The following is an 18,650-nucleotide window of genomic DNA, read 5'->3' as shown; positions in this document are numbered from 1 at the left end:
CTTGTGTGGATCGTTGTCGTCGAATTCCTTGACCTGTGATAAACGATGCGATGGTGGAATCGAGTCTAATACTCGCTTCGAATTACTGGTCCACTTCACGAGATCAAATTGACCAGCTTTCATGAGAGCGATTACTTGGGAAGCTGTTTCTATGGCGTCGGCCTCACTATCAAGGCAATAAACCAAATCATCCATATATAGGCCATTTTCAACAGCTTGTCTAGCTTTTGGATAAGCGTCGCCTTCGTCAGATGCCAATTGCTTTACGGTCCGAAGCGCATGGAATGGGCTTGACTTCAATCCGAAACAAACACAATTAAATTCATAGGTCTTCAAGGGCTCTTGAGGCGAAAATCGATACAAAAACCGTTGAAAACGGCGATCACACTCGCGAACACCAATGCGTAGAAACATCTGACGGATGTCAGCGGAAAGTGCGACCGCAAACAAACGAAAGTTAACAATAATATCAAATAAATTTCCTTGTAGATTTTGACCACTATACAAAATATCATTAAGCGAAACTGAAGTGCTAGTCCTAGCACTTCCATCGAGAACGACGCGCAAATTAGTTGTCAATTTGTCTTGTCTAACGACACCATGATGAGGTATAGTATACGAAGGAGCGTGTTGAGATTCCTGAGTATCAGGAGGCGCGAGTGAGATATAACCCTTATCGAGATATTCTCTTACGACAGCATCATAAGCTTGCTTCATGCTGGAAGAAGCCTGCAATTTGCGTTCTAGACAAAGGAAGCGTTTTTCAGCCATCTGGCGCGAATCACCAAGCGAATAAACCTCACCCTTAAAGGGGAGTGCAACTATGTAACGACCATTGGAGTCACGAGTAGTCGTACGACTATAAATTTCCTCACAGACCTTATCGTCGGGACTGAGGATAGGAGGGACATTGACCTCCTCGATTTCCCAAAATTTCCTCACTGCTGATTCTAGGGGATCAGCGGTGCAGCAGTAGGACACTGACGTGTAATCGTCTACACGAGCGGGAGCGGAACCAACAACGACAAATCCAAGAACGGTTTCTAAGGCGTACGGCGAAGTGTACGACGGGTGACCTTGAACCTTATTCGATAGCAAAAGGTGCGGGAAAATCGAGGCTCCAATCAGCACGTCGATATTTCCCGGAGTGGCGTATGTGTTATCCGCTAACGACAAGCAATTAAAATTCGACAACATTGAAGTGTCAACTGAAACGGTAGGTAAACGTTCAGTGACCTTATCGACAACCAATGACTCGATATCAAAATGGATATTTGAATCGAAGCGTGAGTAAAATCTAAATTTTACAGAGCCTTGAATGGCTTTAGTTGAGCCTCCGATTCCCTTGACGACAGAAACCCCAGGACGGTTACTGATTAGACCTAACCGTTCACAACAACTACGAGTTACGAAATTACTCTGTGAAGCACTATCTAAAAGTGCACGAACACTATGTTCAGTACCACGCGAATCCCTTACTACAACGCGGGCGGTCGCTAGGAGTACCGTGGTAGGCGAGCGAGCTATCGAGAGAGAACATAGCGTGACGTCACTGGGGCGATCGGTGGTGGTGACGGAGCCAGCGCGATCCGCGGCAGGTGGGCGCAAGGGCTGTGAGGCGCGCGGGGGCGCCTGTGCGGCAGGCGCACTCTCAGAAATCGAATTATCATCGAGCGTGGTGGAGGAAGTGGCGACATTCGATGATGAATTATTATTATCAAAATGTAGTGTGCTGTGATGCGAATTTTGACATTTTCGGCACTTCGACTTCGAGGTACAATTGGATACACGATGTTTGTCACAAAGACAATTTATGCACAAGTTATTTGTGCGTGCGAATTTATAACGATCATATGGAGTAAGTTTTAAAAAATCCGAGCATCTATACAAGATATGTTGTTTCGATTTGCATAGTGAACACGATTGTGATGAATCGGATGTGGTGTTAACGTAAGTATGCGTAACCTTCGACGTAGGCTTAGCTGACGTATTAGTGTCCACTCGACTATATTTCTTTAACTCTGTTTTCGAAGAAGTACGTTGCAATATTTTAATATGTTCACGAACAAAAGATTCTAATCGATCGAAAGTAGGTATATTACAATCACGGTTATCCAATTCGAACAAACGGACAGTCTCGGGATCTAACTTCTTTAATGCGATGAATAAAAACAAAAAGTCGGTAAGATCCGTGAGCCTGAGGTTTTTAATCGCTCGAACAGACGACGCAAAAGTATCAAGGAAATTTTCTAAGTTTTGTTCATTACAAACCGAAACATTTTTCAAATTGAATATTTGTTCTAAATACGAAGTTGCAACTAATCTTTTGTCTTCATATTTGGCCTTCAATGTGCTAAGAATTAACGAATAATTTTCAGCGTACGGCGTAATGCCGGCGCAGACGGACTTTGCCTTACCAGTCAATTTATTTATAAGATAATGTAATTTTTCATGATCTGACAAACTATGATTGTTGTGGATTGTATTTTCGAAGCTAGCAAAAAACAAAGGCCAATTTTTAATATCCCCGTTGAATTCTGGGATTTGAATTGAAGGCAATTTTGGCCTATCACGAGCCAAATATGATACTTCATGCTTGAAGTTGGGAGCCGGCATCGCTGGCGGTGGAGGCTCCAACGAACGTGCGGTTCGTTTTACACGATAAAACAAACTATCGAAAGATTTCAAAGAATCATAATTCACTACAAATTCCGAATCCAATTCTAACTCTAAATCATGTATGTTATCGACAACACTTCCATATTCTTCGCGCAAAGTATCAATCGAATCAACCTCGCACAAAAACAACGCGCGAATAACCTCATTATCTGAGATTTCTAAAGAATGATCAAATATATCCTGCATTCGAGAATACAGCATATCCTTTTTAGCCTTGAGCTGTTTAAGTCTATTTTCCTTCTTTGGTGCCATTATTCAACAAGCTGTTGTATAATATAAATTCTAAATAAAAGATATAGCAAGAACAGTTTAAACAAACTGGACGGAAGTTAGCTATAAGTATGTATATGTATAGAGTACCTACCTACCAGTCTGCCACTGTACGATAGGTTCGCAATAACAAAATAAAAATAGTTGTGTACCTAGGTATTCAACTAATTACCAATTTCCACAACAACGAATGAACGAGAACGATGTATGTACCTACCCGTCACTCGACCACTAAGTGTAGTATAGGTTTTTAGGATACGACTAGCAAACGAGCAACGATCCACGATATTTGTGATAAAGTATACCTACCTACTTTATGCCAATATGCAATAAAGAATAGGTACCTAGCCAAACGAACGCGATACAAGACTACCTACGAAGTGTGGGTTTGGAAACTACTTAGTGCCAAATACTAAATAGAATGCCTATGCAAGACGCGTTAAATCCCTATGGAATAACATTACGAAATTAAACTAGATATATCCGGCTCGAAGGACCACTAAAATGGATGCGCCGGTTCAATGACGATATATGTAGGACTGTATATTTATGCTTTGCAAGTTGCTAATTAGAAAAATAAAGGACGAACTGCCTGGAGGCTATATGGACAAAAGGAGCAGGCAGCTCGTGGATAAGGAACCACCAACCTTTGCTGAGATGCCTTCACAAATAGGTCGGCCGGCAGCGTGCTATCGGGCTTGGTCCGCTGAAGATCCAATTTGCTCTCCAGGCCGATGCTGGAAGTAAACTACAACGCACAAAGTCCACGGTGGTTGTATGGAAGAGTTTATGCACATTCACAGGGTGGTACAAGTGTAATTTCACCAATTTTCGAACATTATTAGCGGGACCGCGCGCGCGACAAACCGAATTTTTTGCACAACATTGAAGCGCACGACTAGCGGCGATGATTTCCGAATTGCTTGGTATTGTCTTCTCGCTCACACATGCGTTGGCGCGTTGGTGTGGGAAGGAGACAACTAATAGGAACAGGAAATGTGGGAGCCAATCAGCAACTTACAATTCAAACAAAACCGAGACGTATGGCGCCAAATTCAAAGTACCATATTGGCGCAACCACTGCCTATATTTCTATATTTTCTATCTATGTTGAATGAATACCCTGACATATTTGTGAGAAAATAATTAATTTAGAAACCAGTACAACCAAATGTAAATTAATGCTTAAGAACTATATATTAACTGAGTAAATTTGTAATGAGTAGTCGTTGTAGTAGTAGTACTCGCCTTACCACGTATAAACCTACAGGTATTGGTTTTTGTTGGTAGTGCTTGTATTTTTCATATAAAAATATTGTAACATATATATATAACATATATATTACATATATATTCATACATAATGTACAAAACAAAATGGAATAGTTAAATGTAATTAAATTAACAAATTATTTATCTGAGTTTATCATTAAAAATCACTAATCCTATTTACCTACGCGAAAACGCTTAAAAAATTGATGAATTACTTGTCATTTATTGTAATTAAAATTTCTAGCTATATGACAGTTGACATGATTTGAAAGTAATCTTATATAAAATGGAGTATTTATTTATCTATTTATTTATCAAAACTTTTACTCAATTGGTACAAAGATAACATTCTCTGTATGCATGTCTGTATACCTGTACTCGGAATGCAAAGCAGATCGTAACCAGTATGCATAAAATAAAAAAAACATCACTGACAATATTTGCATATTTCGTTTCAATATGAAACATATATTCAGATTTCCATGGAAAATATAATCAAATTAACTTGAACCAAAGCCGATCAGGACTTTTCTTTTATTTGAAAAAATCTCAGTAATATCCAACTACTTATTCCCTCGAGAATCCGCCATTTTATTAAGCTGATCATCCGATAAAACTTCTTAGGGATATTGGGCGGAGGAATTTCTAATTTGGCATTTAATACATGCATACTGCCCTCTTATCGGCATACCTTCATGGAGAGCCACGTTTATTGGGGTTCCAATGAACAAAAAAGTAAAATTGGCCTTTCAAAAATATTTTTATTTGTGATACTTAATGATTTTCCATGCAGCAAAACTAAACTGTGAAGTTCAGGCTACCAATCCCTTTTAAGATTTGAAAAATCATTTTAAAATGGCATAGGGACTTATGGCCACCTTTGGCCGTTTTATACATTCGTTTGTCCTTTAGACAATTGCGTTCCGGAAACAATGATTAGAAAGGGTTCTAAAGTTCGGGATTTTGGAGACACGGTCATGAATCTGAAATGGAACTGCCAGTGTGATGGTAGGTGTGCTCAAGTACTCAATAGTGGCCTAGGACAAGTAAAAAAGTGTCGATTATGACCCTAATGATAATATCATCTGCCCAGCTGATTAGAGTCATAGGAACATTTGATAGGCAAACATGCCTATTGGTTGCTAAGGCTATACGTCCCGTACTCGTTTTATACGACATTCACGGAAGGGCATGAAGTGGTCTTATTCAAGGGCGGAACCACATGCCTCACGTTGCCTCTCTTCTGCTTTTGAAGATTAAAATGTATACCCGGAACCTTACATTAATTTATGAGCTGACTCTTGACCAGTTCATAAAGCGTGCCCCGGAATAATCGGGGCTTAGTCTGGGCCAATTTGGCGGGCATTGCACCCACTGAGCTTGAAACTTGATTTTTATTATCAAAATTCTCTTTGAGCTTTCCTTGCCTGCTCGACCGTGATATGCCAAAATGAGCCATGTTGTTTTCTTTATTTCATAGCGTTTTGTCTGTTGTTAGATTATAAGGTATTGATAGGAAACCTACGAAGGACCAGTGCTGCTTAATTAAAACATTTTTACGTTTCCGTGTGATGTTTTGTAAATTAGAAAACCATGTATTCAAATGTGTAAACAAATGAGTATACTTAATTTTATCAAAAATTGTGTGATTATATTTCAGTGTAATAAAGCGCTGGTGACCCATGGTTACGACCGTCCGCTTGTGACTGAAAAGTCCCAGGTTCGAATCCTACTCATGCCACATGTGTTTGTTTGTATACCAATATGACTCCTGTATATTGTATGTTTTCATAGACCACAATTTGTTTCCGGTGAAGGAAAACATCGTGCGGAAACCTGAACATTGGTGGACAGTACAGTTCACTAGTGTGTATGCGACTACTTGCCACTAGTAGGTGTACACAGGTAGGTAGTCATAATAAATCATGTCAGATGCCTTTAGGTTAGACTTTAATAAAATCTGACACCAGAGTTAGCAACAGCACAATAGATATGAATGAATGAATGATGTATAATAACTTGGAGATATTTGAGGCTTGAATTGGGCTCCAATAATAGTTTCTTATATTTTTTTCTTTTCTTTTAGTCTTAATTTTTTAAGCCTAAGCATTTATTCAGAGACTAGAACTTCACACACATTTTTTCACCGCATTTTACTTATATATAATTGTCAAAGCTACAATAATTACTTCTGTCGTTGATAAGCTTAAATGACAAGAGTAGCGGTGTTGTCTAAAGTCAATTGAGGTTGCTTAATCTGTGCGCCGCATACCATTGCGTCATTGAGCCTCTCTCGATTTAAAAATAACTGAACTCTCACATTCGATTTTCAGCCAGCATTCTGCCAGTTGAAAATGGAAAGATTTTTCTGCTGTCAGTATTTTTGCTCCTCCGCTCCAACGCGCACCATTTCGGCTTACAAATAAAAAATAATAATTTGAAAGGAACAAGATTTTACGTTTTTAATTTGGGCAAACATCGTCGCAGTGTTTCGGCCGTATTTGCTGGACAAAATGTTATTTTGCCAGGCTAAGCTAAGGCCAAATTTTATTTTTTGTTTGGCCAAGCAGGCTGCGCACACGTTATGAAATTTTTCATTAAGCGCAGTGTCAACTAGCCCGGTTTAACGTCTCGTAACGTCGTTAGCGGGGTTTTCATTAGCGACGCCTTCGCTTATTGCCACAGTAAATTGGTGTCGACAGAAGGTTAACTGCACTTTCAATAACACGTCAAATATAATCACTACTGCATTATGCTTTTACTACTTAGACGGACGGTAGACTTTGTAATTGTCAGTAAAAGGTTATAAGGGTATAAGATATTTTAAGGATGTCTTGTCTTATATCTTCATGTTTCGGTTTAGTAATGGCTGAATAAAGTTTACAGATATTTAGGTGTACACATTGAATGAATCCTAATGTTGAGCAAATCGACTAATAGGAACATATAGCCTAGGCTTAGGCAGATGATAGGCAACAACGGCATTTTAAAGGAGGGTTGACGTCGTGGAGGTGGCCGATTCTACTATCTTTAATGTTTTTTTTCCGATATCGGACTAAGCGGCGTAATGGAACACGCGAGGATGAAAGAGATAGATGTAAAGCAGTTCTTCTGATTTCAACTTTTGTTCTATGACGCCGAGCTCGCCCTGCGCCGGACACTTTATCGTTATTATTTATCCTGCGGGACATTGCTATGTGTAATTTGGGCTACTAGGTGAGTGTGATTACAATTTCTAGGTTATGCTTGTGTTACAAAATAAAGGGCTTAAAGTTACCTAAACTTCAGCTGTTAGTTGAGTTTGTTTAAAAAAAACACTCAGGCTTGTCAGTGACTGTTTCTTAGATAATTGCAACTACTATAATATATAACTATTCATAAGAGGTATGACGAAGGCAGATTTTATTGCTAAAGCTTATCAGGCAATAAGGATTAAAAACAATACAAACTAATATTTAAACTAATACTTATTAGTTTTATCATCGCACGTAACAAATAATATAAATTAACGATTTCTCTACTTCAGTAGACTGCAATACTTAGTTATGTATTCTAAACTAATGATAAAGTGATTCCATATAACATTATAACATTTTACAAAAACACAATTAGGCAATAACAATAATAACCGTCAAAACGCAACATTCGCAGTACGATAACGAACTGTATTTGAAGCCTAATTATAATGCCACTAAAACGATTTCCTAATTTAGTGGCGTGGAAAACGGCCAATCGAGCGGAACGGGGTAATCTAGCTTGTATTGATTTCTCTATACGTCGGTGATTCACTGATCCGAAATAACCAAAATAAAATTATTATAAGGGAAAATTTCAATTTGATACTTGTATGGTTTGAGTACGAGGAAAAAGCATAGACTGAGCCAACAGCTTCGTATCCGGTAGATTTAAATAAGTATTTAAGTAAGTTTTTTTCGGCATTTCTGTTCAGCAGTGGTCGTTCTGAAATTTCGGTAGTTAGCAGCTTTAAGAAAAATACTATATTAAAATTTGACGTGAAGAAAATGCAGTAAATTTATATAATTGTTAGAATTATGGAAATCTGCACATTGCACAACCAAGCAATTAACGTTTCTATAATTTGCATTTCTATACCAAAAATAATAATTGAAACGCATATCAGATCTCAGCAGTTATCATTACGAAATGATAATAGTTTGTTGTTTTGAGAAAAATATTCATTATTATATATTTACGAAATTCGGAAAGGTGCACGCGCAGGTTTTCGTAAAAGTAACGGTATTTCTTTCGAAATCTTCCAACCTATTAATTGTCAGATAAATAATTAAAATAAATATTAAAACTAAGTAAGCCACTTCAACAAAAGCTTCACGTACGTCCAACAAAAACAACTTTTATTTTGTGGTTGAAACATAACAACTTATCTATAGAGTTTAGATTCCAATATGTTTATCCTTCCATTATATCGGAAATATATCGCAAGAAAGAAATCTCCACAGGGTCGTAAACTGCGCTCCGTTTTACGATCCCTTCGAGACCTGCTTAGCAATAATTACGTGGCTGTATTCAATCACGGAGTTAGGATAAGCCGTTCCGTTCGACGCAGAGGTGCCTTGTGATATCATTACTTTGTGATTGCGATCCGTTTCAGCTGCCATGAGTTTTATGGCGCTGGTTCTTTGTTTTTAATTCTAGTGGTATAATATAAAACGAAATGATATTTGAGTGTATGTTAAATGACAAAAACTTGCTTTATTTGCTCTAATTATAATATAATATACATTTTAGTTAACCCATTGCATCCATATCCTACTAATATTATAAGGTAAATGCGAAAGTTTGTGAGGATGTAAGTTTGTATATTTTTTACAAAATCTATTGGACCGATTGTTATGTAATTTGGTACACGGGTAGAATATGACTTGAGACTACACTAAGGTATATTTTTTATCCCGAAATTGCCACGGGAGCAAAGCGGCGAGGCACAGCTTGTATTTTTATCGCCGATCAAATATGTTTAAACAAACATTACATTACTTGAGATCCTTCAAACGACGTCCCCTTAACCTTAGCATCGAAAATCCAATTGGGCCGGTCAGCGTCCTCACCTTTGATAAAAGTCCAACACTGACATACTAACCTTAGGTGTCAGGTATCAGCTGACTGTATCCTATGGCCCATTCTGCGGTCCCACGCGCAGGCGCGGTTTTTCTGCGGGAGAGATGGGACTAAACCTGCAGTACCTACCCGACTGCCTTCAGCGGTGGTTGAAACTAGCCGGAAATAAAAATAAATCGCTATTCAAAATTTCGCGGAACTGGCTGTTGATTAAAAAAAAAATTTTGAATTTAGTGTCTTGACTGTGGTTCTGTTTTGTGGACTTTTAATGAAGATCGAGCGGCTGGGTAAGGGTTTTAAAGTTTGTTTTGTTACTTTTAAGGTTCAAATTTCTTTTGCGTTTTCCGGAATATTTTCCGCGGACTACTATGATATCAAAAAAAAAAAAAACTAAAATTTTATATCCGATAAATTATAGGACTTTCAACATTGATTTGTATGTAATTTGTAACGCTTAAGAAAACAAAAGATTACATCAACGGAATCAATGAAATTTATCTGTCTCCCGACTTACTATTAGAACTAGACTAGAATACTGGCAATACTTAAATAAATACTTACGTATAAAAACCAAGGCTTTTGTGTCGTACTGAAATATTATTATATCAAACACTATATTAATTGCTCGTTGTGTGTTGTCTCATTTACGTTTTACTTCTAACACAGGTATATCCTATTTTGAGCGTGTATGAAGATTAGGTACAGGTACATTATTCGTTACGGGCTAGAAAGAGTCAAGAGCAGAAAATTAAAACTCCTCATTCAGCTGTATGGTCAGCCTATTGCAGTAGGTACCTGGGTAAAAAATAAAATGTATTTATAAATTCACATAATGAAACACTATAATCAAATGTCACACACACATTTATTGATAAATTATATTTAAAGTATATCGTATTTTTCAGTATTCATTAAATTATAATTAAAATGCTTTTGATTCCAACATTTGTGACGTCACTTGCTGTAATGGGCTTAAGAAAGTCCATTTTTTGTTTTTTACATATGGAAAATAGTATATCTGATTTAACTTGATTATAAATTAGTCCAAATATTTAATTTTATTTTTTTTGGCGAATGATTGCTAGTTGCAGCAACATTGAAATAAATTAAATGTTATAGGCAAAGACTATCAAAATAAATAAACTTATTAGAGGTGCTAAAATAACCTTTAGATAACTAATTCACGACCACACGACATAGCATGTGGTATTGTCGACCTTACTCCTAAATTATGTGTAACTTGTAAGGAAATATGGCTCATTAAATGCGAAATTAGTTGTAGTTGTAATTACAGTATAATGAAACCTTGTTAAGGGGTTACCGTGAGCCTAATGGAGCTGTTATCTCGAACTGTTTTACCGAATTAGGACAGTTGTATAGTAGGCTAATACTAGAAAACTATAATAATTCACCTCAATGACGAGAACATAGTTCAAAAATTAAAAAAAATTCGATTTATATATTTTATTTCAAAGTATTTTTTTCATAATAATCAGTAAGCTACAAAATAGCCATACTGCGTCGTCGGTTTTGTCCACAATACTCTTAGATCTTTCAAATTACGCAGCAGATTTTGACGTAGTCTTCTAAATATTAAAAGGCTCAAAAAAGGAAAATTAATGTTCATCCTCATAAAAATAAATAGAATCGATTCAAATAAGCCGGGAACTAGAACAGAGTTCAATGTTGATTTGACATCGGGATACAGGACACAGTAATATGGCTCCTTTTTGGTACAGCCTATCGGAAGTTACTCTGTATATATGTCTGATCTTTTTCTGATTGGCCCGGGTCTTGATGTTTATCTATATATGTATATGTTATAAAATATCGTTGAGTTAGTATCACATAACACAAGTCTCGAACTTACTTTGGGGCTAGCTCAATCTGTGTGATTTGTCCTAATATATTTATTTATTTTTATTTACATTTATCTCTATACTGCGGTGATAATGGCGAGTTTGCGTTGTACTTGGATAGGATGATGTGCTGTCGACTGTCCATAGGTATTATATTTCCTAATACATCGACAAAACAATGAACTGCAAACACTAAACTTTAAAAATAGGAAAACTAAATACATAATTACATTACGTTGTAAACGTGTCCTTTTTGTATTAATTTTAATTTATGTCATTAATATCTTTTCCCCCGCGGCTTTGCTTCCACGTCTTTGTATTTTTTCACACTTTAAACTACATACATGTATGCTGAATTTCAAAAATATTGGTTAAGTTGATGATAGAGCGTGCTCTTATCGCTAACAAAGAAAATTACTTTTTCATTTATAATATTATGATTTCATTAACAATATCAAAAAGAAATTAAAAAAAAAAATTGACGTGTGCTAAAAAGTGAATAGAATATTGAGTATTTAATTCACTCATCCCTTAACTGACCATTACATAAATTACTTAACCGCCACTACCTTATACCTAGATTATCAAATTTTGTATTTGAATGCATTTAACATATAAATTATTATAAGTGCTTATTTTTTCGTACTAAATACTTTAAAAGGATACATATTATGTACTGTTGTATTTATATAAATAAATAAATAAATTCCTAAATATGTTTTCATAAAGGACACATTAGGTTCTTGTTAGGTAAAAAATCTGCCGAGAAAAATATGCAATAGAAATTCTAAGCCTGCTCGTATCATTATCAATTACGGAACGCAAAAGAAGAAAAGAATACTTCATTAAAAGTTGAAAGAATTCTTTTGTTGATTTCCTCGAAATATCTTTACACGTCTAATCGAGTCAGACCGCCGAAACTCAATTACAAAGCCATCGAGTACAAAATGATTCGCGCAGTTAATTGTTGCGATTTAACAATAATTTCTTTCATAAATTCACCCCTGATCTTGTTATCCAAAAGTCACATGTTCTATCCGGTTTCGGATAAAATATCGTATTGTAATCTCACAGGTGATGTAATCTGCTAGTTTATTATGTCTGATATTTCTTATATTTATTTATCTGCCTGATGTGATTGGCCAATCAATGTGTCTTCTCGTTATTTCGCAAACTCAGTGGTATAGAAAATATAAAGTACATGTCACTAAGAATACGTTGTATTTCAGTGAGAAATTCGGGAGAAAAGTAAGAAGCACAAGTTAGTATGTACCCTTACCAAGGCATGATTATTGACGAGCGAGCGAAACGAGCGAGGTCTACAAATCAACTTGGGGCAAAATTACATTTTTGTATGTATGTTTGTTTGTTTGTTTGTTTGTTTGTAACGCGATAACTTTCGAACCGTTGGTCTGATTTTGATGAAATTTAAAAGGTATGTAGAATCGGTCAATATAATTTATAAGTTCGTAGGGCATCAAAATCGGTTCAATAGTTTTTGAAATATTCACAATTTTGTAAAAAAAATATTGTGTTCGCGAGGTTCGTGGCGAACAACTAGGTAGTATAGATTCGATTACCTCCGCGGCGATCTGCAGGTTCGATTCCCAACGCAGGACAATATTGGTATTTGTGATCATTTTCTGGGTGTGTTGTATTGGACCCGCGATACAAGCTTAGCGCTTAGTGAGGGCCGTTCAGTGTTGTCGATTAAAAAAGAGATTTACGGTTATGAAATTGTGTAATGCACACATCAGGTATATGTATTTATTATGATAGTTGAGAAAACGTATGTAAATTAGGGTTTTGGTCGGTATTATTCGAGACGAGACATTTAGTTCGCGTAGCCGGCGGCGGCGTTTCAATTGCTGAAGTCTGCTACATTTATTAAAGTTAGTCATATTGTTATTCTTAGACTTAATAATGTTTTGGAGCGTTTTAGTTCACAATTAATTAATATGAATTTACTAAACTCTAGAGGTTTCACTTAAAATTATTCGTAATTATTTAGTATCATTCTAATATTCAGTTTTAAATCTAAATAATATAGTATTCTGTAAAATAAACAATGTCTTTATGATTAAGTTGAATATAGTCAAGAGTATAAATTTCTATACCTGATTTAAGCCACAAAAACTGTTTTTCTTATTGTATTCTGTTTCATTGATTTATTTGAAAGTAATCATTTAGCTTCAGTAATTTAGTTATTTTTAACCTGTAAAGTTAATGCGTATTATGCCAGCTTGTTTGTTTATTTGTTACCACTGTACGCATTATTAACTTGACCAAATTTCTTGAAATTCATATAGTACAAACATCACAAAAATGTACTTTTCAGTTCGGGAAGTGGCATATTCTTTGTGGGAAATTGACGCGAGTGGAGCCGCGATTAAGATAGTTTTACACAGATATAATATGGTGAGACGTTTAATCAACTCCCAAACACCTCACTAAAATCCTTATTTTCAATGCAGATAAAACGAGTGCTTGCTACGATCACAAATTCAGGTAGGAATTCCTAATGCGGAGTTAAACATCGAAAGTTTGGCCAAGTTGCCGTCAAACGAAACAACCGGACATTACGCTAAACGACTGGCCCGTTAAATAATTCGCAAGTGCTTAACATTTAATGGGGGCAGCCCGTGACAATCCGATTAGACGGCTGTCGCTCGATTGGGTAACGGCATCTGTCCAATAAGTCCATAAGAAGCTAAGACGTATTCGCTTTTTGTGTCGTGACATTACTGGCAGGTTGTAGTTTGAAAGTTTTTTATTTTTATTTTGATAATTCCGTATTGAATTGGAGTGGAGTTTTATTTGAATAAATATCAATCACAACCAAAACAATTACATATGTGTATTAAATATAAGAACTAATGCACTCAAATTTATTGGCTTGTAAACATTATGCATTGTTGAATAACGTCCACACGTATTTAAGTCCCAACTTTTTTGAACGTATTTCGTATTTATTCGACTGAATGTATATTCAAATATCATCAGCAATCCCTATGTCTAGCTATAACACAATAGATCCATATTTCCCATTGCGGTATAATCATTATGGGTATAATAGGAGCGGTCTTTTCCGTTTATTCCTTCCAAAGATCCTCGAAATACTATGATGGTTCTTGTGATTAAACAGAGGATTGTGGAAGATTTCCCTGAAGACGGCGTCACTATTTCATTGTCGAGCCGTTGTTAATCCTGGAGCCTACTTCTTGTGCAATGATTAAAATCTTGAAGACTTTATAAAAGATTTTAAATAAACTTATGCTAGTTTATGTTCAGAGCACTGTCCCGGATAGACAAGGGTGTGGGTTGTATTCCCGCTAGACTCCAATTTTTTTTCATCTCAATATTATTTTTAAAACCTATGCAAGCTCTGTTTCGCAGTAAGTGGGAAGAAGAGTGACGCATTCGAAATATAAAATTTCGAAATTCCCAAGTACTTACAATAAAACTATAGTCTCCTTCATTATGAAATTGGCGTGTAAATTAATCCAGGTACATTTGTATCCAGATATTTGTACAAACGAACTATATAGGCTAGCTATACATTAATTAATAAGGAATGAAAAATACAATAAAATTCCACTTTTAATCCCAAAATTTCTACGAGATCGAAACGTAGCTAAAGCAAAAGTATTTATTTATATTACAAACCAAATCAATGCAATGCTCCGAAAGAATCTCCACAGACAATTAAGTATCATAGCTAAAATGCCAGCAACAATGAGCTATTGTGTCGTGGCCTTTCCCGTTTCCTGGAATGGGCAATAAGCGCGTGTTCCCGAGGGACGCTTGTTTTGTTTGCCTAAAGCTCAGCAAAAGTATAAAACAACTATGGTGTAGAAACAAAATAGCGCTTGTTTATCTGTTACACACTTAAGCTTTATTTAGTAGAAGAGTCTTCTTAAAATTGCAATAGCCATTAGTTAGGAGTAAGGAGGAGTACCTTACTTAGTCTAACTTCATTTCTGAAATAATGCTTTGATCTAATTCAACATTACGTGGGTTGAATAGCTATATTGAAAAGAATACATAATATAATACTGATATGTCAGTATTTATGTTATATATATAAGTTGATGATAGAACTAATATCAATAAAGTAAAATTATTTAATTTAACACATTGGAATTGATAGATGTTCAATCATATCAACTTTATTGTGACAAGAAATCATCAATTGTTGTTTTTAACATTTTCTTTATTGATTTAGTTTTTTTTTTTTTCAATCAAGCAAGATTGCAAATTGTTTAGCCATCATTTTTATCATTGTATCTCTTTTTATATCACGCAAAAAACATTTTCCAAAGTATTTAAAACAAATGATGGTAGAAAAATCTATATGCGTTGAAAGGGTTTTTGTTAAAGGATAGTAAATATTATTTTGCTTTTCGCGAGCGTGAAAATGATAACAAGTGGTATTGAAAAGTTGAACTAGAATACACATTTTTAGTTACTTTAACAAAGCCGAAAAGAAAAAAGAACATAAATCTATAGTAGCCTGCCGGCTATATCCATTTCGATAAATCAAGTTAGAATAAAATTGAAGTTACATTAAGTTTTTTGATGATTAATATGGTTATGTAGCCGAAAGTCACGTCCGTATGTCACAGTCTCTTTATTCCGAAACTGTTACCGGGCTACAGAGTCAGTAAACAGGATGAACCTACATTTTGAGAATAGATTTATGTGAAACACAATTTGCCTCTACTCAGACCTACACGTGTGGAATATCTATAGATAGTTCTATAAAAATGACGCTGAGATTTTTAGGAATCTCAGCCATTTTTCTCAAGGAATAAGTTTTATATTATACTATAGATATCTTCTTGATGTCAAAAATGTAACCAAAAGTAACCCTTTTAATCATCCTTACGATTTATCAGTTAGAGCCTACCTGGCAACTATGTCTTGTTTTAATCATTAATAATAAATAAATAAATATATTAGGACTAATCACACAGATTGAGCTAGCCCCAAAGTAAGTTCGAGACTTGTGTTATGGGATACTAACTCAACGATACTATATTTTATAACAAATACATATATAGATAAACATCCAAGACCTGGGCCAATCAGAAAAAGATCATTTTCCATCATGACCCGACCGGGGATCGAACCCGGGACCTCTCGGTTCAGTGGAAAGAACTTGACCACTGCGCCACCGAGTTCGTCACTGTCGCACATTACAATATTTTACATTGAAGTACGAAACAAAACACATTTTAGCTAAAACTTTTTTTTAATAACAGGGTAAGTCCACCGACGCAACGTTTCCCCTACCCTATTCTAAACTCAGTCACGACATAAAAAACCTCATTTCATAATTAGCCATACATTCAGTTTATTAGGCAGCGAACGCGGGTTTCCCTGCATATTTGATGGTAGATGTACCGTAGGGTCGGCCGCCCTTGAATAACGGATGAGAGGCGTCCGTAGAGCATCGTTACCGAGATGACGCGCGGCTGACGCGGGCTCCATGTGGATGAATGTACGAAGAAGGACAGTGTAAACATTTTCTATTTTCTTGATAGAAACCTACTGTTTTCTAATCAAATCCAAGTTCCAAAATTCAAATTCGAAATTTAAAAATGTTTATTTCGTCTTAGGATGTAATGGATAAAGTTAAAAAAACATGATATTGACTGAAACATTTTATTTTTTTTGATCTAATGCATTTCAAAATTCGAGTTTGAATTTTGTCTACGGGTTTATTTTGTACAAAGCCACGTAATTAATGCGCACCAGCGCACGGTTTTATCTGCTTCGGAGCAAAACAAATGACGATCAGACACAATCATGGAGGTATATTTACTGGATACAAGGTAAGGAGGTAACATAGGCTTTATGTGGCTTAGACTGATGATTATGTGGATGACAATAATGTTTGGCCCAAGCATGGTGCAGTATCCTCATAACATATGTAATTGGTTTATGATATTATTACGTACGTGTTGTACATTTAGCTTTTTATTTATAAATATATATGTATTTTGTGTGACAATTTTCAATAATTTTATTGGAAATTCAACTTTTATTTTATTTATTCATTCAAATTTTGTCATTTTTAATAATGATGTAAATTCGTCCTCCTAATTTTTAATATATGTATAAGACCTATATTTGTTAATTGACGTCCTTGGAGAAAAGGCTGCGGTGAAGTTTGTTGCGCCGCTTCTAATTCACCTGCGCTTTGGAAGCCGGCAGTAGACTTAGTTTAAGTAATTTTTGACGTCAATACACATCACTTGATGTATATCATCCTAAATTGAATAAAGAATTTTGAATTTGAGGCGTGACAACTTCGATAATGAAAATTGTGTAAATTAAATTTTATTTATGAATTCAGTACTAACTATATTACAGATTATTTATACGGAACAGCAATTAAATGTAACTATTTTATTTTTATTTCAACCCGGTAGGAACTTGACAAAGATGTTTCACGAAAAACGTAAACTTTTCTATCCACTGTGTCCCAATTGATTAACAGGGCGCAGCAACATGCGACGCGACGCTATGCTTGTATGAGGGATTATTATAACACAGATCATAAGTTATAGTACAATGATGCCGTGCCACCTTTATCACCCAGACAGGACGCCGGCGGTGAAGGCAGTCAAATGATAACGATCGGATAAGCTGTAAACGTTGTTATAATATAGCCGAGCTTTGCGGTAATTTAATAGTTAACAAGCCAGGGCACTAAGTCTTGCACGTAATCGAGCATATTTTTATTATAATATCATGTAGTAACTGCATCATATTTATGTTGCCCGATGAGACGAAAACGTAGGAAAGGAGACCCTGGGCTGCGATGCTCAACGGCTGGGCGACAATCGGGAAGGCATTGCCTACAATATGTAAGAGAGGAAAAACTAGGAAAAGGGGTAGTCGAAGAAGAAAAATGTTTCTATCTAGTATCTATTAACCATCAAAATGAGTCAGTGGCTCAGTCGCTGGCTATTTTTTATTAAATAAAAATATTGAACCATTATTTTTTTAAGTAAAGAATATTATATCTTTAGAAAAGTAAAAAAAAATCAAAGTAAAAAAATAATTTGTTGTTCGATGCAAATACATCAAACACAGCAAATTGCTGACGCTGCACTATTCCGCGACGTGAGTCAGCACTCGATCGTCATACGCTCTAGCATCAATTAATTTTTATTATTACGTTTTTTCCTAAAAGTACAATAAATTTATATAAGTGTTATTTCTGAACTCTGGACTATTATTTTAGCATAGCAAACCTCACTAAGGTCGCGTCCCCACAATAGTTTTTAGCTCTTCAAGATTATTATATACATTCGAACAAATGTAAATCGTTTAAATCTTTTGAACATTAATTGTCATCTACAACAATCATTCCATTTATAGTTTGTTCTTTGCGGCAATTGCTTCCTCGATTTGAGGCCCAGTACTTCGGCCAACTTTGCGGTAACGTAGTTCAGATTAATA

General features: G+C 35.7%; 1 protein-coding gene across 1 annotated transcript in view; it reads left to right on the top strand.

The window, feature by feature from the left end:
• The first annotated feature begins 6,995 nt into the window (after nt 1-6,995).
• The window catches only part of LOC128669207 (protein O-mannosyl-transferase TMTC1-like), a 140,085-nt gene continuing 128,430 nt past the window's right edge, over nt 6,996-18,650 (top strand). The window contains exon 1 of the mRNA XM_053743832.2: nt 6,996-9,605. The gene's annotated coding sequence lies outside the window, so the exon portion shown is untranslated. The remainder of the gene's footprint in view (nt 9,606-18,650) is intronic.

The sequence above is a fragment of the Plodia interpunctella genome, chromosome 4 (genome assembly GCF_027563975.2).
Source record: "Plodia interpunctella isolate USDA-ARS_2022_Savannah chromosome 4, ilPloInte3.2, whole genome shotgun sequence".
Taxonomy (NCBI): domain Eukaryota; kingdom Metazoa; phylum Arthropoda; class Insecta; order Lepidoptera; family Pyralidae; genus Plodia; species Plodia interpunctella.
This window is presented reverse-complemented; position numbering and strand designations above follow the sequence as displayed.